The 24,161-nt window shown below is 34.9% G+C and overlaps 1 protein-coding gene across 3 annotated transcripts in view; it reads right to left on the bottom strand.

Annotated features, from left to right (window-relative positions):
- FBXW7 (F-box and WD repeat domain containing 7) overlaps positions 1 to 24,161 on the bottom strand; it is a 262,753-nt gene that overhangs the window by 144,194 nt on the left and 94,398 nt on the right. The window contains exon 1 of one of the 3 annotated variants that reach the window (XM_027866988.1): positions 16,638 to 16,656. The exons of the other annotated variants lie outside the window; for them this stretch is intronic. The gene's annotated coding sequence lies outside the window, so the exon portion shown is untranslated. Of the gene's footprint in view, positions 1 to 16,637; positions 16,657 to 24,161 lie in introns of those variants that run through there. 3 annotated transcript variants of the gene reach the window in all.

Here is a 24,161-nt window from a genome sequence, read left to right on the forward strand (position 1 = left end):
TTGAAGTTAGGGGCAGAGTAAAGCAGGCACTCACCTGAGTTCTCCCAAATTCCCCTCCAAACAATATTAAAATAACTCCTCAAAATGAATTCTGGAGCAGCAGGACCAAAATAAGGATGGGTGAGACAATCTTCCAGCCTAAGACAATGTAGAAAGTCATTAAGAAAGGTCTGTCTCACTGGGGTGAGAATACAGCATAGTCCAACTCGGGCTGTGTAGGCCATACCCCAGCAAATGGGAACAGGCTGAATTAGCAACAGCAGATTCTAGAGCTCTCAGCCCACAGATAATAAGGGGGTGAGAAAAGTAGTCAGAAGGAGACTCTTTGCTGGCACTGGGTGGAGGGCTCTATTGTATTGCCCATAGGTGGTTCTGGGTCACAGTCCCAGAGGAGGAGGAGAAATACTAGCAGGCCCAGGAACCCTTAAAAGTTCAAAGGCAGAAAAGAGTGCATGTAATCACTCACAGATCACCTCTCCTTACATCATATCATCTTGGAAGAAATGAAACTTACAAACCCCAGAACTAGCTCTGAACACAGTAGCACCAAAAAAAAAAAAAAAATTGCAGCTTGGGGCAGTGCTTCCTCCATCTCAGGAGCAGAGCCCAACTTTAGCAGTAAAGTTAAAAGTTTAAAAAAAAAGCTGGAAAAATGAGCAAATATCAAAAAAAGAAATGGGAGATATAGAGTTACTATGGTGACAGGGAAGATCAAAACACAAACTCAGAAGAAGACAATAAAATCAAAGGGGCTACATGCAAAGTGTCAAAGGAAAACGTCAATTGATCTCAGGTTCAGGAAGAGCTCAAAAAGAATTTTTAAAATCAAATAAAAGAGGCAGAGGAAAAAATGGAGAAAAGAAATGAAAGTGATGTAAGAAGAAGTCAACAGCTTAGTAAAGGAGGCACCAAAAAAGTACTGAATAACATCTTTAAAAATTAGAATAGGCCAAATATTAAAAGAGGCACAAAAATCTACTCAAGATAATTCCTTAAAAAAGAAAGAGAAGTACAAAAATTCACTGGAGAAAAAAAGTTCATCAACAAATAAAATTGGAAAAGGAAGTACAAAAGGTCAATGAAGAAAATAATTTCTTAAAAATCAAAATTAAGGCAAGTGGAAGCTAATTACTACATGAAACATCAAGAAATAAAATCAAAAGAATGTGAAAAAAAGAAGAAAAATTGAAATACCTCATCAGAAAAACTAACCTGGAAAATACATCAAGGACATATAACTTAAGAATTATTGGACCACCTGAAAGCCATGATAAAAAAAAAAGCCTACATATCATCTTTCAAGAAATGATCAAGGAAAACTGCCCTGACATCCTAGAACCAGAGAGTAAAATAGAAATTGAAAGGATCCACCAATTACCTCCTGAAAGAGATTCCAAAATGAAAACTCTCCCAAGAATATTACAGTCAAATTCCAGAACTCCCAGGTCAAGAAGAAATACTGCAAGCAGTCAGAAAGAAATAATTCAAATGCCATAGAAGCACAGTAAAAACAACACATATTTTAGAAGCTTCTACATTAAAAAATCAGAAGGCTTGGAATATGATATTCTAGAGGGAAAATGAACTAGAATTACAACCAAGAATCACCTACTCACCAAAATGGAGCATTGAGCATAATCCCTCAAGGGAAAAAAGCACATTAATTGAAATGGAGGACTTTAAGCATTCCTGATGAAAAGATCAGAGCTACATAGAAATTTTGACATTCAAACACAAGACTCAAGAGAAGCATAAAAAGATAAAGAGGAAAGAGAAGTTATAAGGGATTCAAAAAAACTGTTCACATCCTAAATAGGAAGAAGACACTTGTAACTCCTAAGAACTTTTTCATTATTAGTTGGAAGAAGTGTACAAGACAGAGAACATGGTTGTGATTTGACTGGGATAAGATGATATCCAAAAATATAAAATTAAGGGATGAGAAAAAGAGATGCATTGAGAGAAGGGGAAAGAAAGAGGAAGAATGGAATAAATTATCTTACATAAAAGAGGCATGAAAGAGTTTTTACAATGGAAGAGAAAAGGGAGAGTGGTGGGCAATGCTTGAACCTTACTCTCAACAGAAATGGAATAATATACACATTCCACTGGATATAGAAGTAGGAAGACAGAAGTACAGAAAAGTAGGAAGGGGAGGGGAATAACAGAAGGGGATGCTGAAAGAAGGGAGGGCAAATTGGGAGAGGCAGGGTCAAAAGCAAAACACTTGTTAGGAGGGACAAGGTAAAAGGACAAAGAGAAGGATAAAAAGGTGGGAAAAGCAGGATGGAGAAAAAAAATGATCATGACTGTGAATGTGAATAGAATGAACTCACCAATAAAATGAAAGCAGATAGCAGAGTAGCTTAAAAATCAGAATCCTAAAATTTTGTTGTTTTTTTTTTTAAGAAACACACCTGAAACAAACACACACACACACACACACACACACACACACACAGAGTAAAGGCTGGAGGAGAATCTACTATGCTTTAGATGAAGTTAAAAAAAAACAGGAGTAGCAATCATGATCTCAGACAAATCAAAAGCAAAAAAAACATATTCAATTAAAAGAGATAAGCAGGGAAACTATATTTTGCTAAAAGGTGCCAAAGACAATGAAGTAATTACAATATGCACCAAATGATATAGCATCCAAATTCTTAAAGGAAAAGTTAAATTAATGACAGGAGGAAAAAAACAGTAAAACTATAGTAATGGAAGACCTCAACTTGCCCTTTCAGAACTAAATAAATCTAATAAAAAAATAAATAAAAAGTTAAGGAAATGAACAAAATTTTGGAAAAGTCAGATATATAGACCTCTGGAGAAAATTGAATGGGAATAGAAAGGAATATACCCTTTTCTCAGTGGTACATGGCACCTACACAAAAATTGACCATGCATTAGGGCAGAGGTTCTCAAATTTAACCCCTTTAAAAAAAATTTACTCAGTGCCCCCCAGAAATGTTTAACTCTTTAACGATTTTTAAATTCATGTCATTTCAAAAAAATACACTTTTAAAAAAAATTACACATCTTAAATTTGATAACTTATTATAAATTTGTGGGGGTTTTCCTGCATTGAAATTGTGATGATGCAATATTGTCTCATGTAACTGTATAGTATCATATTGTAAACAAGTCATTATGCACACATATTCCTGCCGATACATGCTGGACATCCCAACAATGCACAATACACTCCCCTGTCAATGTGCTTGTTAAGACCTGTCAGCAGATTTGACCACTAATCGGTTGTAACTTGCATTTTGTATGTTTATTTGGAAAATAATGTAATCACTACGACTTTAATTCTGTTACACAACAGATAAAACATGTACAAACAGTTTTTCAAAATTTTCTTCTCTTCTCTTCTTTCCTTATGCTTCCACCAGTCCCTTATTTTTATTCAATGCTCCCCAGTTGCACCAGAGGTTGCTATTGTCTTGTGGATCATGCCAGTACCCCACAGTGGGGTGGTATCACCCACTTTGGGAACCTCTGCATTAGGATTTAAAAACCTCACAACCAAATGCAAAAAAAAGAGAAATATTAAATGCATCATTTTCAGATCACAATGCAATAAAAATTACGTTCAATGAAGAGCTATGGAAATAGATTAAAAATTAATTGAAACTAAATAATCTTATGCTAAAGAATGAGTGGGTCAAAAAAAAAAGCATAGAAACAACCAATAATTTCCTTAAAGAGAAGGATAACAATGAAACAACATACCAAAATTTATGGGATGCAGCCAAAGCAGTGCTTAGGGGAAAATTTATATTTCTAAATACTTGCATCAATAGATTGAGAAAGAGGAGATCAATGAATTGGGCATGCAACTTTAAAAAAAAAACACAAAAAAAAAATTTAAAAACTCCTACTTAAAACACCAAATTGGAAATACTGAAAATTAAAGCTGAAATTAATAAAACTGAAAATTAAGAAAGCCATTAAACTAAGAAATAAAACTATAACCTGGTTTTTATGAAAAAAAATAAACCATTGTTTAATTGGATTAAAAAATGAAAGAAGAAAACCAAATTTTTAATATCAAAAATGGAAATTCACCATCAATAAAGATAAAATTAAAACAGTTATTAGGAGCTATTTTGTCCAACTGTTTGTCAATAAATCTGATAATCTAAGTGAAATGGATGATTATTTTAAAACATGTAAATTGCCCAGATTAACAGAAGAGGAAATAGAATACTTAAATAACCCTATCTTAGAAAAAAGAGATTGAAAACATCAATGAGTTCCCCAAGAAAAAATTCTCAAGAGATTCCAAAGTGAATTCTACTAAATTTTAAAGAACAATTCTAATACCACATTAACCATTTGGAAAAATAGGCAAAGAAAGAGTACCTCTAAATTTCTTTTATGACACAAAAAACAGTGCTAATACCTACATCAGGAGGAGCCAAAACAAAAAGAAAACTATAGACCAATTTCCCTACTCAATACTGATGCAAAAATTTGAAATAAAATACTGCAAGGAGATTTCAGCAATATATCACCAGATCACATACTATGACCGGGTGGATTTATTCCAAAGACGAAGGGCTCGTCCAATTATTAGGAAAACTATCAGCATAACTGACCATATCAACAACAAAACCAACAGAAATCATATTATTATCTCAGTAGATACAGAAAAGACTTGTGACAAAATCTTTTTCTACTAAAAACACTAGAAAGCATAGGAATAAATTGAGCTTTCCTTAAAAAGATAAGTAATATCAATCCAAAACCATCAGTAAGCATTATCTGTAATAGGGATAAGCTAGAAGTCTTTCCAATAAGATCAGGGATGAAGCAAGGATGCCTATTACCACCAGTATTATTAAATATTGTACTAGAAATGCTAGCTATAGCAATAAGAGAAGAAAAAGAAATCGAAGGAATTAGAATAGGCAATGAGGAAACAAAACTATCACTCTCTGCAAATGATATTAAAGTATATTCTGAGAATCCTGGAGAATCAGCTAAAAAACTAGCTGAAATAATTAACTTTAGCAAACTTGTGGGATATAAAATAAACCCATATAAATCATGAGCATTTCTACATATTACCCACAAAGTCCAGCAGCAAGAGGTAGAAAGAGAAGTTCCATTTAAAATAATAACAACAATATAAAACACTTGGGAGTCTACCTGTCAAGACAAACCCAGAAAATATATGAACACAATTTAAAAACATTTTTCACATAAAGTCAGGTGTAAACAATTAGAAAAATGTTAATTGTTCATGGGTAGATCAAGCCAATGTAACAAAAATGACAACTCTACTTAATTTACTTATTCAGTGCAATACCAATTAAATTACTAAAAAATTCTACTATAGAGCTAGAAAAAAATAACAACAAATTCATCTGGAAGAACAAAAGGTCAAAAATATCAAGAGAATTAACAGGGAACATGGCCTAGCCGTACCAGATCTCAAACTGTATTACAAAACAGTAATCATCAAAACAATCTGGTACTGGCTAAGAAATATAATGTAGAACTGATTAAACATACAATGCACAGTAGTAAATGACCATAATAAATCTAGTGCTTGATAAATTCAAAGATCCAAGCTTTTGGGACAAGGACTCACTACTTTTTTTTATTATTAATTAATTTATTTTGATTATCAACAATCATTTCCATAAGCTTTTGATTTTTAAATTTTTCTTCCCTTCCCTCTCCAAGACGGTGTGCAATCTGATATAGGCTATACATATACATTCCTATTAAACATATCTTCACAATTGTCATGTCATAAGGAAGAATTAGAACCAATAGAAGGAACCACAAGAAAGAGGAAACAAAACAGAAGAAAAAAAAACAGTAAATAGTATGCTTCCATCTGCATTCAAACTCCAGAGTTCTTTCTTTGGATGTGGATAATATTTTCCATCATGAGACCTTTGGAGACGAAGGACTCACTACTTGGAAAAAAACTGTAACAGTTTGACAGAAATTAGGTACAGACCAATATTTCACACTGTATTACCAAAATAAGGTCAAAGATGAGTACATGATCTAGACATAAAGGGAGAATCCACAAGCAAATTAGGGGAGTATGGAATAGTTTACCTTTCAGATCTGCTCCAGCCCATTATTTTCTCTGTTTATCTTTGTTTCAAATGTCTCTGATATAAACAACATACTGTTGGATTCTGCTTTCTAACACATTCTGCCATTCTCTTCCATTTTATAGGCAATTTCATCCCATTTACATTCACAGCTAGGATTCCTAACTTCATATTTCCCTCCATCCTATTCTCTCTTCTATTTAGTCTTTTTTTTTTAACTCTAACTCCTCCTCAAAAATCTGTTTAGCTTTTGACCAATGCCTCCCTTAATCTAACCTCCCTCTCACCCCTTCCCTCCTATTCCATTGTATAAGATGAATTTCTATATTCAACTGTGCATATGTATATTCTTTCTTCTTTGAACCAGTTGATATGAGAGCAAAGTTCAAGCATGGCCCATGCCCAGCTTCATTTTCAAAACTGTTTTTTTGCATGCATCTTTTATAACAGACAATTTTCCCCATTCTTCCTCTCCCTTGCTCCTTTTTATCCTGAGGGGCGGGGGGAATAGGGAGAGATCATTTCCATATAATAGAATTATACCTATGCCCTCTGTCAATGTAGATTCCTTCTAATTGCCTTCATAATGATAAAGATCTTAGGAGCTACATATATCATCTTCCTATGTAATCACATAAACAGTTTAATCTTATTAAGTCCCTTATGATTTCTTGTTCATATTTACCTTTTTATACTTCTCTTGAGTCTTGTGTTTGAATGTCAAATTTTCTATTCAGTTCTAGTCTTGAGGAATTCATGAGGAATGCCTGAAAGTCCTCTATTCATTAAATATTCATTTTTCCCCTTTAAGAATTATATTTGGTTTTGCTGGGTAGGTTATTCTTAGTTATAATCCTAGCTCCTTTGCCTTCCAGAACATCTTATTCCAAGCCCTCCACTCCTTTGGTAGCTGCTAAATCTTTTGTGATACTGACTATGGCTCCATGGTGTTTGGGTTCTTTCTTTCTGGTTGTTTGTAGTATTAACTTTTTAACATGAGAGTTCTGGAATTTGGCTATGATATTTCTGGGAATTTTCATTTTGCTATCTCAGGAGGAGAACAGTGGATTTTTTTCAATTTCTACTTTCCTCTCTGGCTCTATGAGAGTTGGGCAGCTTTCCTTAATAATTTCTTGAAATCTGAGAGTGGCTTTCAGGTAGTCCAATAATCCTTAACATAATCTCTCCTCAATCGATTTTTTTTTTTGGCTAGGCAATGGGGTTAAGTGACTTGCCCAGGGTCACACAGCTAGTGATTGTTATGTGTCTGAGGCCAAATTTGAACTCAGGTCCTCCTGACTCCTGGGTCAGTGCTCTATCCACTGCACCATCTTGCTGCCTCCTCAATCTATTTTCCAGGTCAGTTGTTTTTCTGATGGGAAATTTCATATTTTTTTCTATTTTTTTTTTCAGTCTTTTGACTTTGTTTTAATTGTTTCTTGATTTTTCATGAAGTCATTAGCTTCTACTTGGTCAATTCTAATTTTTAAGGAGTTATTTTCTTCAGTGAAGTTTTGTGCTTCTTTCACCAGGTTTTTAATTATCTTTTCATAATTTTCTTGCATTGATCTCATTTCTTTTCCTATTTTTTTTCCTCTACTGCTCTTATTTGATTTTTTTTGGGGGGGGGGCTAGGCAATGGGGTTAAGTGACTTGCCCAGGGTCACACAGCTAGTAAGTGTTATGTGTCTGAGGCCGGATTTCAGCTCAGGTCCTCCTGAATCCAGGGCCGCTGCTCTATCCACTGCACCACCTAGCTGCCCCTCTTACTTGATTTTTAAAGTCACTTTGTTCTTTTTTTTCTTAAATCTCTTTAACTGTCCTAGGAATTCTTTTTGGCCTGTATCCAAGCTTCATCCTTCTTCAAGGCTTTGCTTGTGGATGTCTTCAAATTACTGCCTTCTTCCAAGTTTGTGTCTTGAGGTTCCCTGTCACCACAAAATTTTTTATGGTCAGGTTCTTTTTGTTTGTTTGATCATTTTTCCAGAGTATTTCTTGACTTTGGATTTTATGGTACGAGTTGGGATCTGCTCACCTCTGAAGGGTTTGGCCATTTTTAGCTTCTGTAGCTTGATCTGGAGGGCATACAGGATTTCTATGCTTCCAAAGTGATGTGATCCAGAGAGTGATCTGGTCACTGCCTCCTGATCTACGTTCTGATCCTTACCCAGGGAGAGTTCCTGCTTCCTCATTACTATGACTGGTCCTCTCCTCACTGGGATTGTAACCTGGAATTGGCTAAGGGGCTATGAAGCTGCCAAGTGGCCCTAGATCCTGCACTCAATGCTAGTGAAGGAGTCCCCTGGAATTTCTTTCTGACCAGGTTTTCAGCTGACTCACCATCCTTGTGCCTTGTGTCTGGTATTTCCACTACTGCTGCTGCAGCTGCCCCCTCCAAGGGGCACAGCTGGTGATTCCTCTACCGGAAACTGTGCTGCACTCCAGGCCAGCCCCAACCCCAGTGTCTGCAGACCTCTCTAAATTGCTCTGTACTGAGACAGTGATTTGAGTTTTTGTTGGTGTTTCCACTCAGAATTCAATTTGGTCTTTTCTGTGGTTGTTTTGTAGATGTTTTATTTGAAATTAGACAGTTGTGACTTTCACTCTCCCATTCTGACTTCAAATCCTAAATGGCATAAGCTAAATGGCATATTGTTTTACACATTACAAATTTATCTTATTCTTTTAGGAAACCTTACCTAAATTCCATAGCAGATAAGGACTAGGACTCATGGCTAGAAAGGGAATTTTTAAGTATAAAAATGTGGACCCCTGAAGTGACACCAAACCATCCTTCACTTTCCCTCTTCCCTCACATAACTAATCAGATGACAACCTTTGTTAATTCCACCTCCTCTTCTACCTATTTCTATCTACCTCCTTCTCTCTACCCATATACAAACACCCTAGAAAAAAGATCCTCATGACCTCTCGCCATAACTACTTATAAAAGCACCCTAAATGTTTTGCTTGCCTCTGTTCTCTCCCCTTCCCAGAACACTCTCCATATTGAAGCCAAAGTAATATTCCTAAATCACAGTTCTGAACATGTTATTCCTTGGTCAATAAAAACTCCTTATTATCATCTCTAAGATTTAACACAAACCTCTGCATTGGTCATTTAAAGCTCTTCATAACCTGCATCCAACCTACTTTTCCAGAGTTACAATACAATATACTCCTTTACATACTCTTTGGTACATCCAAACTGCCCTTCTTACTGCCCCTCTTCACACATGACATTCCATGTCCCATCTCTGGACTTTCGAACAAGTTATTCATTATGTCCTCCTTACCTCTGCCTCTTAGAATGCCTAGATTCCTTCCAAACTCAGTTCAAATGCTATCTTACACATAAGGCCTTTGCTGACCCTCCACCATTCCACCCAGCTGCTAGTACCTCCAGTAAAAAATTACCTCGTATTTATTTTGCATATTATACATACTTTCTTCCCTAATAGAATGTAAGCTCCTTAAAAGCAGCAACTGTTTCATTTTTGACTTTGTATTCTCAATATCTGGCAAAAAGTAGGCATTTAATAAAAATGCCTGTTACTTGCCTAAAGCATTACAAGATAAATAAGTAGCAGGCTAAATTAATAACTCCATTATGACAAAGATGCTAATCAATTCTTAAATTTCTGTGGTAGAATGCATGTTTCCTACTTTCTTCCAGATGGAAGGCTTCCAAATCTAGGCTCCATTACAACATAAAAACTCGTTTGCAAGTTTGTCAGCTCTAGGTTAACTCCCCAACAATCATGACCCAGAAATTCACACAGTGCTAAATTCCAAACAAAGGAACTGCTCAGGGATTTTGGCACATAAACCACCACTACCACCATCACCACCACCAAGAAATACCTTTCTACCTTTCTACCAAGAAATACCCTAGATGCCATTTGAACCATAAAAACTAAATATTATACTGTCCTTTAAAGTTTATGATCCATTTTCTTAGGACAGCCCTGTAAGATAGGTTATGCATGCATTTCTTGTTATCGGTCCACACTGTGATTACAATGTACCTTTAATCAAATAGAGTTACAGGCATTCTAAATGAAAAGACCAGGACTGCAAAGAAATTTTGAAATTCAAACACAGGAATTAAAGGAAACATAAAAAGGTAAACACAAATGAAAGATCGTTAGGAACTAAACAAAGATAAGCTGCTTACATTCTAATATATGATACTTGTGTCCAAACTGAACCTCAGCATCATTAAGGAAGCCTATAAAGGGAGTCTAATTAGATAAAAGACCCGGGATTGGTTCTATTAGATCTTGATGATCTTAAAAGAAGAATGGAAAGAAAGAAGAAGAGGAATACACTAGGGTGAGGGGCAAATACAATTCTATACAAAGAGAAGGAGTTACGGGTGAGTGGCTGACATTTGAACTTCATGCTTCTCTAAACTGGTAAGAGGGAAGGAATACTCACACCCACACCCACAAGATGGTGAACTCTTTAAGGGCAGGGACTGTCATTTGCCTCTTTTTGCATCCCCAGCACTGTGTCTGCATAGTAGTCATTTAATAAATGTTTGCTGACTGACACACAGAGCTAAGTACAAAATAATATTTCATTCAACGGGAAAATACAACAGAAGGGAGAAGAGAGAAAGGAGATAGATTAGAAGGAAGATAGTTTAAAGGATTGGGTCACTTCTAAGCAAAACAATCTCTATGAATGAGCAAAAATATTTATAGCAGCTCTTTTGGAGATGGCAAAGAAGGAAAATCTGAGAAGGTATCCATAAAATGGTAGATAGTTAAACAAGTTATGTGGTATATAAATGTGACTGAATACTACTGTGCTGTAAAAAGGATGAAAGGATGGTTTTAGAGAAACCTAAGACTTGTATGAAATGATGCAGAGTGAAGTGAACAGAACCAGGACAGAAATTTATACAATAACAATGATGGAAAAACAACTTTCAAAGATATAGGAAATATGATCTGCAATGACTAACCACAATTCATGAAAGGACTAATCAGAAGTATGCTACCCCTCCCTCCCAACAAAGGTAAACTCTTAGCAGAAGACAATAGTTTGTGTGTGTGTGTGTTTATGTGTGTGTATGTGTGTGTATGCATGCATGCATATCGTGTTTGGGGTAGGAAGAGACAAAATGGATTTTTGCTGATAGAAAAAAGTAGTATATAATTTAAAAGGAAAAAAGTATCTTTGAAATTGCCTAGAGGCAATTACTGGAAAATTGTATTTTGCCCATGGTCACTGAGTCAGTATGTGTTAGAGATGGACCTTTTAACCTTCAAGGCTAGCTTTCTATCATTATACTATATTGCCTTAACCAAAACAAAACAATAAAAAAGATGACCTGGTCTAAATCTACTTATACTAACCCCAGCACAAATCCTAGAAGTTTTGTTTTGTACGAACAAATCCTTGCTATGGTCTTATTTCTTCTGATTTTGTTGTGGTCTAGGAGTTCTGGGAACCCCAAAATTCAAGGGCAAAAGGCATGGGTCTGCCTCAAAAGAATTCGACTTAAGCCTTCTTTCAGTCAGAGACAAGGTTTATTGTGTCAATAGAAGTGGGAAGGATTTTAAGAACGTGCGAATTTGTGACGCTAATACAAGAAGGCCAGATTTTAAAAATCTGAGCATTTGGTAAAAAAGACCGACCTTTTTTTACAATGAAAAAGACTGTGGGAAGATTTGGGTGGGATCAAGGAATGGTCAATAGCCTGGGATGTTGCCAGATGCAGACAATGAAGGCCACAATGAAAGGGCAATTAAAAGGATTATTGACTGGGAAGGGCTGGCAAATGCCAGGGATCTATGCCATGCAGGAAAGTCCAGGGCCTTTTAGGGGTTCGTCATTAGCACCCCACCAATTGGACATTTTTTTCCTAAAAGTAAAAGTAAAATGTATTAAAATTGGTTATGGATGGGATCCAATTACTTGGATTCTAGTTAATTAAGGTTTTGCTATGGTATAATTGACTTTCAAAAACAAGTGGTATGCAGAATGACGCCCAAAGTACTATGGCAAGATCCTTAGCTATGATGGAAAAATTGGATTAAGCTCAACATCATCTAATTAAAAAAAAAAAAAAAGAACATATACCAATATCTTATATAAATGTTGGGAAGGTAAGTTGTTTCACTGGATGTCTTCAAGCAAAGCTCTGATAGCTACAGGTGATTGAGTTGTCCCAGCCAAATCAGTTACCCCTGGGAAGTTAGGTGCTATTATTGTCCACATTTTATAGGTGGGTTACAGGGGCTCTGGTCATGATCCCAGAGTAGAGCTCTTGTGGTTGCTCACAGATCAGAGCACAGGCCAAGAGAGTAGTGAGCACACCTTTCTTTAGATCATACCACCTTGCAAGAACTGAGGGCTTACAGATCCCCAAAACCAGATCTGAAAAAAAAGCACTTAGGGGCAGCTGGGTGGCGAAGTGGATAGAGCACCGTCCCTAGATTCAGGAGGACCTGAGTTCAAATCTGGCCTTACACACATAATACTTCCTAGCTGTGTGACTCTGGGCAAGTCACTTAACCTCAATTGCCTCACTTAAAAAAAAAAAAAAAGCACTTGTCAGGAATTAAAGTCTCTGAGAGAAGAATGTGGGAAGATGAGGCTAGAGATGTTTGTTCTGCCTCCCATGCAGCCACACACAAGTACAACCCCTCACCACAGGTAGTCCCTTTCTTCACTTGGGGCTCCACATTCTTACATGAGAGCCTGTAGGAATTTTTGGTTGCTTATCTTGAGGTTTTGGGGCTAGATTTTTTTTTTCTAAAAGCTGGGCCCATTTTCTTTTTGTCCTGTGCAGTTTTCATATATGATTTCTTGAAATATAGCTCTGAAAAAACAGGCTTTTTAAGCAAAAATAATGGACAAGCCCATTGTGTTTCAAATGGAGCTACTTGACTAGCCTTTAAACTCAAATCACTCTGGCTTTCATAGAATAGCCAATAATAGCCTCCTGCCCAAGCCACTATGGCTCATTGTTTAGGTTTGGATAGCTTAGAATGAGTGTAAATAGTAATAGGGTCTACCTTCCTCAGAAGGATATTTTTGTGATGCTAAATTTTGTGTCAATTGTTACCTAGTCCTTAGTCATAGAATAGGCATTGCCTCGGACTTACTGAGGCCTGGGAAAGACCTTAATTTAGAAAGGCCAAGTTCATCCACTACATCTCAGGCCATAACCAGTCATGGTCTTGCCACTGGACTTTGATGACTCTGGAGGAGAGTGAAGCTGACAACTACTCTTCTAAGCTCTGCCTCACTTAAATCCAGTTCCGTGTGATTGGTCCTGTTCAAGAACAAAGGATGAACAACAACATAAATATTATCACAAGCAAGCACTAAAACACAGAAAGTCTAAGAATTTTTTAATGAAATTTATTATTTTCCTCATCTGCTAGATTTGAGAACTCAGTTATATTTAACTCCTCTCTCTTCCATGATGATAGATCAATGGCTGAGCTGTGATCTCTTACAAAATATTTTTCTAATTGATCTCTCTTCTCCATTCCTACTGCCACCACTACAGTTACAGCCCTCATCTTTCCTAGACTACTATGACAGCTTCTTAGCTGTTTTCCTTACCAGAAGTTTCTCCCATCCACAATCTATCCTACATAATGCTATTAGAATAATCTTATTAAAGTACAGATATGATCATGTCATATTACCCTTTTCAAGGAAAAAAAAAACTCAAAAGAACTCCTAAAGTCTAACGCATAAACTTCCCATGCTGTCTAGTATTTGTTCTTTACATATATCTTCCTATCTTTAGAAACCTCATGTTATAGTCAAATGAATTACTTTTTCTAAAATAGTACATGCCCACCTCTGTGCCTTTCTTAACTTTGCCTGGTATACAGATCCCTACTCCCTCCCTCAACCCAACTTTGCTTGGAACATCCTAGTACCTAGCTCAGCCAACTCAATTCCCACCCATTATTCAAGGCCCAACTTCAAATGATTTTTCCTATATGAAGCTTTCTTTGGTTATTTCATATTTACAGATTGCCCTTCCCTTCTCAGAACCACCAGAGCATTTTATATCACTTTCATTCAATTATGAATTATAATTGCTCATTCAGACTACTGTATAGACCAGTGCTTCTTAAACTGTTGGCCCCAACCCACAGTTTAAGAAGCCCTGAAGGGGTCATGAATGAAAAAAGCTTAAGAAGCCTGGTATAACCTAAAAATGGTCTATACAGCCTAGATATTGGGAAATGACATACTGTTGTTTTTAATGATCTTTCCTGAAACAAAGTCCCATCATTTAACAGAGAAATTTTTCTGGTAATGTTATATAGCTACAGAGCAAGGGATACTAATCTGTGAAGAATTAAAATCAATGGAGGGAGTTACATAGTAGACACAAGCAGCTTGCAATATATTACCAATGAAGAACTGGTATTACTCAAATAACTCAAATTTATTTAAAGTCAAATAAAAACCTACCAAAATAGGTACACTGGTCATATTATATTGAGAGTAAAAAAATATTGGTACTCAAGCAAAATTCAAGAGAGCCAGAGGAAGACCCCTGTGGAAGATTCACAGAATTGTATGGGATGAGAAGTCACAGATGGGTTGTGATTTGTATCAATTAAGGGGTTGAAGACCATCTAAGAATTAAAGTACAGATATCTTATTTCCACTACTAGAATTAAAATTCCTTAAGGGTAAGGAATTTATCATATATCATCATGTATATGATATATACATATACACACACACACACACACACACACACAGAGTATGTTTATATGAATGAACCAAAATTTGCCTTCACAATTTAATCACCTATGGAAAATACTGCCAAGTGTTTCAGTTAATACAGATTTTGTTTTTATAAAATTAGCTCACAAAATGGGTAGAGGTAGTCCTTTATTTACCAATGGGGTATAGACCAAAAATTAATGGGTAAGAAGGCTGCTTAGAACCCCAAATGCAATTTCCAAATGCTAACCAAGACTCCTAGGCCAGCAAACAAAAGACTATTTAAATCATAAAGCAACTGAACTAAGGTGCTAATAAAACTAGCCTGAGTTCTGGTTCCTGGAAGAAGCAGCCATGTGGTACAAAACTGAGGAAAAACAAGAATTTCTTCCTACTTTTCAGGTACAGGGTAGGCCCTAAGTAAAATTTCAAAATAAGGTAAGCTTGTCTTTGTTATACTCAGCTTTTTCTATATTTTTTATATCTTTAATATATTATCTAATTTCTTTATTTTCTACATCTCCTCCCCTATTCTTCTTAGATCACAAATAAGGTTCTCTGGCTATCTAAATGTTCCACTTATATAAGCCAGCATATTGATGTGATGATAAATGAGTTCATCTGTTACTACATTTCCTGTCATTTTCAAATTAAAAAAATTTAAAACTAACTTAACTTTGCACTTTTCTTAATTACCATGAACTCTATCTATACTGTGTTATTTATAATTAAATACAAAATATCCATTACATCATTGATAAAAGAGTTATCTGGTAAAAACTGCAAGCAAATAATATAAGTCTAATGAGTTCTGGTTAAGAATCTTATATGACAATTTTTAAAGAGCTATACTGGCAATTCTTAAAAACTAAAGTATTTTTTTCATTGCCAAAAGTATAACATTTTTATAACATTCTTCTGAACCACATTTCTTTTTGTTTGTTTTGGCCTAGGATTCTGCAAGAGATACACATCCCACAGAGATGTTTTAAGAAAAGTTTAACAAGTTAATATATTGGAAAAGTTATTTTACTTATGAAAACATCAAGCCATCACAGACAAAAGGATACTGTCACGATACCTAGTAGAAAGTTATAATACTAAATCAAAGACAATCACGGCAATAATAATAGAATTCTATCATGTATAACTTGACCTATAGTTTGGTTTTGTGATGAGTTTTAAATATTAGCCAAGCAGTACGTACACTAAGTTTCATTTAGGAAATCTTTGTAGGACGTTAAGAAGAGTTGTACTATATCAAACTAGGAGGATAGATACTTTTTATTTTTCGAGATACACAGTGTATTTATTTACTAAGTAATGGGAACTGAAAGGATGAAATATTATATTCAATCATATCAAAGACAGGTAATAACATCCAGTATCTACCAACATTTATGAAAAAAATGGAAGAAATACATAATTTATAACATTCCAGAGAAGCCTGAATATCTATTGTAATACTCCTAGGTTTATGCCAAACAAAAATCCTATCCTGATTCAAAAGAAGTGCTATAGCTTTAAGTGCCCAGCAGTTTCAAATCAACTCTAGGCTGAAATCACAACATCCATTAGTGTGTTGCACAGTTCAGAGCAAGCAAGTGGTTGTCAGTGCAGCCAGTAAATCACCTGATCCTATTACAAAATCAATTACTGCAGCGCATTCCCATTGCTACACAACCCGATGATGACAAAATGATATTGGATAGCTACTGCAAGGTCAAGAAAACTGCTAAGAACATCCTTAATTTATCTTTTATCATTAGTTCCAAATTATAATGCATCTGATTTAACTATATGTTTTGATTTAAAATAAATCTACAGAGTTACCTTTGGTTGACTGGGGCATTCGATGGACAGTCTTTGTAACTGGTCCGATGTATGGCTGCAAGAGAGTAGATCGGAGCAGCAGGTCGAACGGCCCAGCCTCTTCATGAAAGAAGAAATAATGCTGCAGCCACAGCCACACATTGACTTGCTCATCAGATGAGTTTTCTCCTTAAAAAATCAGAACTGGTACTGCCCCATATATACTCAAAATTGGCTGACTGCCTCATTCTGCAGCTCCCTAGCTGAAATAAACACTGCTAGACAGAAAAAACAACAGTGATCTTCCAGATACCAGCTACAATCTCATCACCAAGAAAACTCAAGAAACAGTCTCCCAGAGTCCTCTTTTAAAGGTAAGTTGCTTAGACATTTCTAAGTGTTTTGAAGTGGAATTGAAGTACTTAATAAAACAGTAAACTTATGATAAGATGCCCTAAAATTTCACTATCCACTGCTTCTGTCCTCCATCACTTTAAATCTGTTTGCTGACTCCTTCAGCTCAGCCTATCCAACCTGTTCCCTCTGTAAATGCACACAATTCCATGACCAACAGGAATGAGCCTCACCCTTCCCTGGCCATATACACACTGTTCAAGAACAGCTCAATACCTGGAAAAGAATTGCTTGCTGCATTGCTTACAAAAATAACAGGCAGTGAATTATTGGATGGATTCTTTAACTTACCAATCAGAACTGCTGACCTTTTATGACTCTACACTTCAAGAGACCTGACAGACACTTGACTGTGCTCAGAGTGAGAAACTAATTTTACTAGTAGGCTCAACATTAATTTACTCCATCTTTTTAAACCTACCACAACTTAAAACATAGAAATAAAAAGAAAATTATGTACTTCTAAGAAATGTGGCCAATATAAAACTAAGCATGGGGGAGGGGGAACAGGCAAACAATTGTTTTGAATATTCATGCATTTGAAACTTCAGAAAAACTGTGAAAGAAATCTATAAAATATCAATGCAAATAATATGTGAAATGAACTGCAAAAGGAAGTAAAATAGTTAGAAAATTATTTAAAGGGAAAAAAAAGATATGCATAGCTACAGCTGAGCAGATAATAATTATAACTATCAAACAGAACCAAGTGTTCCAGGTACTAAATATCACTAGTGGTAAAATTAAATACTCTGTCTTACCTTCATCTAAACAGTCAAGATTAAAAAAAAGTAGAAAAATTAGTTTTAGATAATTTAACAGAAGTAGTGAGAACATTACACATACCCTTTTACAACTGAAAAAAAAAACTTTAATGCGTTCTTATTTTGACAGTAATGCAAAAAAAAAAATAAATCATTTCTGCCATCTACTTAGGAGACATTATAGTTTCCTGGGTCCAAAGGCACCATTAATAAATAATACTCTGCACATTTATAAAGTAATTTTATTTCAAGTAAGTTTCACTTACTGGAACATCTCCTGGGTACCAACTAGTATTTTGTCAACAAATTTCTCTTTAGATATTTTTTAAATTATAAGGAGAACTGCTTAATTCAAATAATAAGCTTTAAATTATAAGGAGAACTGATTAATTTAAGATATATAAGGAAAAAAAATTTCTCATGTTCTACTACTGCATTGAAAGAAAGGTTCCTTATTTGTGACTCTCTCCCTTCCTTGGCTTAAAACTAAAATGAGCTAGTAATGCCTCTCCCTTTACCTTGTATTGCCCTTTTCATATTCAGATTTCTGTTAAATCAATTTCCAGTAATACCTAAATAGAGGCATGCACTTCAAATTGAATTTTTTTAAAAAAAAGATTTTTGCTACATAAAGACTAGGGATACAAACAAGTGAAATAATGCAGTAACCTTTTATTCGCCTGCTAGAGGTACTGTCTGCTGCATAGAATTTTAAATCCTGATCTGCAGGTGCAATTGAACTGGTAATGCCAAGGACTCTGCTTTTTCTGTGCTGCTTCTACATGGCTATTCATTGAAAGAATATATTATGTGGAAAACTTAAAGTACTATCTGCTGAAATTTTTCATAACATTGAGGGGGGGAGAGACTTCTAAAACCCAGTTGTAGATTATCCTGTCACATTTTCAGATGCCTGTCAGACATTAGAAAAGGTCTTACTGATGATATGCTTTTAACAAACATGTGGGATACAGACTTGGAAAGGGAATCCAAAAATTATTATATTGTTAACATGCAAAGGCATTACTAGTAAAACTAGATAAAATATATGCTGCAAAAACTCTTCCAGAGGTACAATAGCTATAATAATTAATTTTTAGATTTATCAATAAGTAAATACTATTTTACTAATACGATTGGTTAGAAGATAACTATTCCTAGTATATCGCAGGTGTGTCTGCATAAAACTTCTCATGTATACTAATATTAACAAAACTATTAACATTTTTTAGCTACACAATTTAAACACTTTCAGAATAAAAACATAAAGCAACAACATAATTAAGAAATCAGAAGCATTAAGTACTTGTGGACTATCCAGATTTTCAAACCCTAGAGTATGCTATAATAGGAATTAAATGTGAGCGGTAAAGGCTATTATTCATTATTTATGATTTTTCACTTTATGTCAGCTAATTTAATGTACTATTGATTCTCAAGATGCATATAGATGGGGCAAGAGGCAAACCAACAAGATCATATATACAAATGAAAAAGACTATCACATAAATAAATGCAAAATTATTTAGAAAAATAAGTAAAGCTACTGCTAAAATTTTAGTTACCTCTGTGAAACAAAAGTAAATGAATGCCAATGCTTCAATTACCGTGTAATTATATTATATAATTATTCTTCAATAAAGCATAAAAATTATTAGATACTTAAAACTTATCCCATTATTTTTTTAAAGCCTTAGGGGAAAACACAAAAATAAGGACATTTAAAGAGAATAATACTAAAATGATTTTACCTTCTTTAGAGAAAAATGAAAATACTTTAATAACTGGAGAAAAGTGTTGAGAAATCTGCAAATAACAGACTGCAAATAAACAGACTGATAAACATCTGGAACAAAGCAAATAATAATCAAGCCTAAATTGATCTATTAGAACAGACCAGACTTATGTTTCTCTTATGTTTTAAAATATAATTTATAATTTCATTTCCATAAGAGGGGGAGAGGGGTTGTCCTCCCACACTTGTACTTTCCAAACAGATATTTAAGTTGTAACGAACTTTACAGAAGTTATGCTGTGTTGCCAAAAGATGACATATTCAGCAAAACCTAACAAGATAAAAATCCTCATCACTGTTTTATTTGATGCATACTGTTTAAAGAAAGACTACAGTCATCTTTTTTTAAGATAACGGCAAGATGTTTCTATCATAAATTAAACTGCATATTTTATTATGCCCTTAAATTTCAATTCACTCATTCATTTCAAATACTACATATATTTTCAGTAGTTTTTCTCTTCTGTGGTGTGTGTGTGTGTGTGTAGATAAATAAAAGCACCATTAAGTAGCAAATAATTGTTCTGAAAAATTCAGTTCTGACTTCCAAAAATCAAAGTGAAATCACTCTGGCTATACAAAATTTTTGAAAAAAAAAATTAACTGAGAAATAAGGAAAAATTCAATATAACACTAAAAGTTCTTTCGGAAAACACAAATGAAATACAAAATTATGTCCCATAAGAAAAATAGAACTCTATGTATTTATAAATGTCGATACATTTAAATGTTAAATAAGGCTCAAAAGAAATATGAACTTTATATTAGAAGTTGCAAAGATCCGTTATCTTCTTCCTTTCTCCCTCAGGTCCCCTACTTCCCTGGAACATTTTACATTAACACACCAAATTTTAATTTTTTGCTATAAATTCTCAGATTAAATCTGTGGGATACAGTCCATCTAAACCTTAAGTTCTCCATACATAGCCAAATTTTAATTATTCATTTCAAAATACTTATTAATCATCTTTTATTTATATGATATCTTGCTATGTCCAAGGGGTTTATAAAGACGTAGACTAAGAGGTGAGACTATAAGGTAATAACTGATTTTGATGCATGGCTTGTAGAATACTTTTAATTACTTTATAGTCACACCCTGTACATGACCCCTATGCTCAAGGAAATTTAGGATGGAGGAGGGAAGGAATAAGGAAGACAAAAACATGTTAAAAATTAAGTAGTTAATTAACACTTTAGTTGTGCTTTCTTAGATATTCTCCCATTTGATTTTCACATGAGCACTATGAGGTAGGTAGGGATACTATAATCCCTTACATTTTATAGTTGACAGAACAGGTTCTGAAAAGTGGCTACCTGAAAATTATCACACAGCTCACAAGTGGCAAAAGCATGACTCAAATCCAGGTCTGCTTCTCTCAGAGTATAATGCTGTCTTCGCTAGATTGCATTCTCTCTCTCAATAACGATACAGGACAAAAATATTAAAGGTACCAAGAAACGGTACAGAACTAAGACCCAAATAAGTGATATAGTGAGCTCTATAATTTCAGGAGAGAGGCCATTGTATGAATTTGTGAAGCAGATGGTTATTTGAGCTAGACTTTGAAGAAAAGGCAAGATTTGAGTTGACAATAGAATAATAAGGGGATGGCACTATATTCATAGGAATACATATGGCATGTTCAAGAAACAGGGAGTAGACTAGACTAGCTAGAGTTGGGGGTTAATATATGGAAATAGTAGGAGAGAGGCCAAACTGTAGGGGGCCAGGAATGAAAAGTTAAAAATTTTAGACTTTATTTTGTTGGCAAAGAGGAGCCAAAGAAGCTTTTGAGCTAGGGAGTGACATAAATATTTTAGGAAAATTAATCTTGTAGCAGTGTACAATGGAAAAAGGGAGAGAGTGAAACAAGATACCAATTAGAAAATAAATGTAATAATCCAGAGAGTGGAATGATGGACATATGAATTAGGGTAGAAGCAGTACAAACAGGGAGGGAAATAAAGTGACAAACTTAAGACAAAAATAAATATAACATTGCTTTTTTGATTATAGGAAATAAAGTAGAAAAAAGAATGAAGGATGACTAAATCATTATGACTAACAGATTTATCTATATCAATGCTGGATATGTTCTTTTATAAATAATATTTATAATTCATATTTAGATTTATTTTAATTCAATTCAAAAAACACTTATTAGAGAAACAAAGATAAATAGAACATACCTTCCTTGAAGGAGCATACAATCTATTGAGAATATAAGAAAGGAAACATGCACATAACTATATTGAGTTATAGGGGCACCTAACTGGCACAGTGGATAGAGCATTGGCCCTGGAGTGAGGAGGACCTGAGTTCAAATCTGGCCTCAGACACCTGATACTTACTAGTATCAAGTACTGTGAGGCCCTGGGCAAATCACTTAATGCCATTTCTCTCTCTCTCTCTCTCTCTCTCTCTCTCTCTCTCTCACACACACACACACACACACCAAAAAAAGTTATAAAATAATTAGGTACAAAGAATTAAGACAATGCCCTGAGAGAGACTCAAGGAGGAAGAAAATGCATCTAGCTGGATGAAAACTCATAGTTAAGCTAACTATTAACCAACAGAGGATGCAAAAAGGCAGTGATCAAGAAGGTAGGGCAAATCTGCTCCAAGGTTGAGGGCAGTGTAGCCAAAGGCCAACTTGGTAAAAGCAGAGGATCAGGATTTAAATTTAAGTTGAACAAGAGCATTCAAAGGGCAGTACAAGAATTAAGACTACAAAGTTGGGTTAGAATTAGATCTGGAGGGCAATAGCCCCTGGTTTGCGCCATTAAGGTCATGTCCAAGTGCTTTGATTCTTTCTTGGTAACAAACCCAGAAAGCATGAAAAACAGATACTGAGAGACCTATTTTGCTCATCTGGAATGATAGAGCTGGCAATAGAGGTCAGGACAGTCTATGGGATGGAAGCAAAAAGAAAAACATTAACTATTTAAATGAGAACAATATGATGTTCTTGTAACTCATTATACTTCAAACATAATAATCCAAATTATGAATACTTAACCCGTACCACCCTAGCCTCTAAGATGCCCTAAACCTCACTTCATAAATTCCTTTTGAGTCACTTCTGAGACTGAAGTTAAGTTTTAATCTAAAGCTAAGTAGTTTCAATGAGTTTACTATGTTTCTGATTATCTCCTTCCATAATGCAAGAATGTCATGGTTTTAAAAGCCTTCCTTTACAGTTCCTGGTAAACTCTGGGACTGGATTCAGGAGTAAATTTTAAAAAAAGGAAGAAAGGAAGAATATTGATGCTCTCAAAGGGTTTATGTAAGTAGCAAAATTCTTTTATTTTTCTTATTTGCATGGATGAGTCACATTATTCATAACTGAAGGCAGGAATTTTTACACATTCAATTTAGGAAGTGCCAGTCAGAAGTACATGCCAAAGTTTCATAATACAAAGTAGAGTGATTCCAATAACAAAAAGAAACCTACAGACTGAGGTAGCAAAGTCTGGATTTCTTCTTGAGAGCTCCAGGGAGTCACAAAGCAATTTAGTACTCTATTGGCTAAACTTTATGGCACTTCTACATAATGATTTCTTGAACTGAATTTCAAACATTTTATATGCTGCAGTATGCCACAATAGACAGAAGAGGGAACTGTGTTATTTAGAAATCTCAAAGCATGTGTAATTCAGCTTGTTTCAACCTCATTCTGGCAAAGATTAAAAACTTATTGGGGAAAGGGAAGGGAGGTTATCTATGTAATTTTAAGCATATCTTCGAAGTACTTAATTTCAGAGACATCAAAAAAGTCACAAACTTTAAAATGTAAAAATTACACATACTACATATTTGCACAGCACTACACTCATTCAACTACTGTTATAGGCAAATAAATTAAATTTCTATTTTTAGGGGAAAGTAAACAAAAATAGCATTACTTTCCAGTGATGGGGAATCCACTACTTCTTGATAGGGCTCATTTTCCCTTTAGGGAACCCTAACTTTTAGAACATTGCCCAATTTTCTGAGAGGAAGATGAAAAAAACTTAAGAGAAAAAAAGTTAAGTTAAAGTGTTTTACGAAAAAATGGAAACATAAAAAAGGGTCTTACTTTGATTATGGAAGCCACAAATTTAATAGGATTGATTTAAAAATAGATCGTGCCCCAAATCTGAGATCTCTTCAAAAAGAAAATACACACACAGCTTTACACTGAAATATCAATTTCCTGTGTCCAGAAGCAACTTAGAATTGCTTCCAAATCAAGCAGAGCTGGATTCAAATCTTGCCTTACATACTACTAGTTTATAACCTTGGGAAAGTCACAATCTATCAGGGCAACTCACTTAAGAAGGTAAAGAGAGCATCCTTGGTAAAATTTCCCATTTTTACAGGCCCAGTCCAAAAGAAAAATGTGGTGGTGGTGTTTAAATTCTGTGAACAGAAAATTCCTGTAAACAAGTTTTCTGGGTGTATCTTTTAACAGATCTTTCCATTCAAATAAAGATTAAAAAATCTCAAAGTTGAAAGGCTACTAAGAGATCACTTGATGCATCCGTACCTCAAAAAGAATCTGCTCATCAAGAATTCTCCCACAA

Source organism: Vombatus ursinus, unplaced genomic scaffold, assembly GCF_900497805.2.
Source record: "Vombatus ursinus unplaced genomic scaffold, bare-nosed wombat genome assembly UNPS02014784.1, whole genome shotgun sequence".
In the NCBI taxonomy this organism is placed as follows: domain Eukaryota; kingdom Metazoa; phylum Chordata; class Mammalia; order Diprotodontia; family Vombatidae; genus Vombatus; species Vombatus ursinus.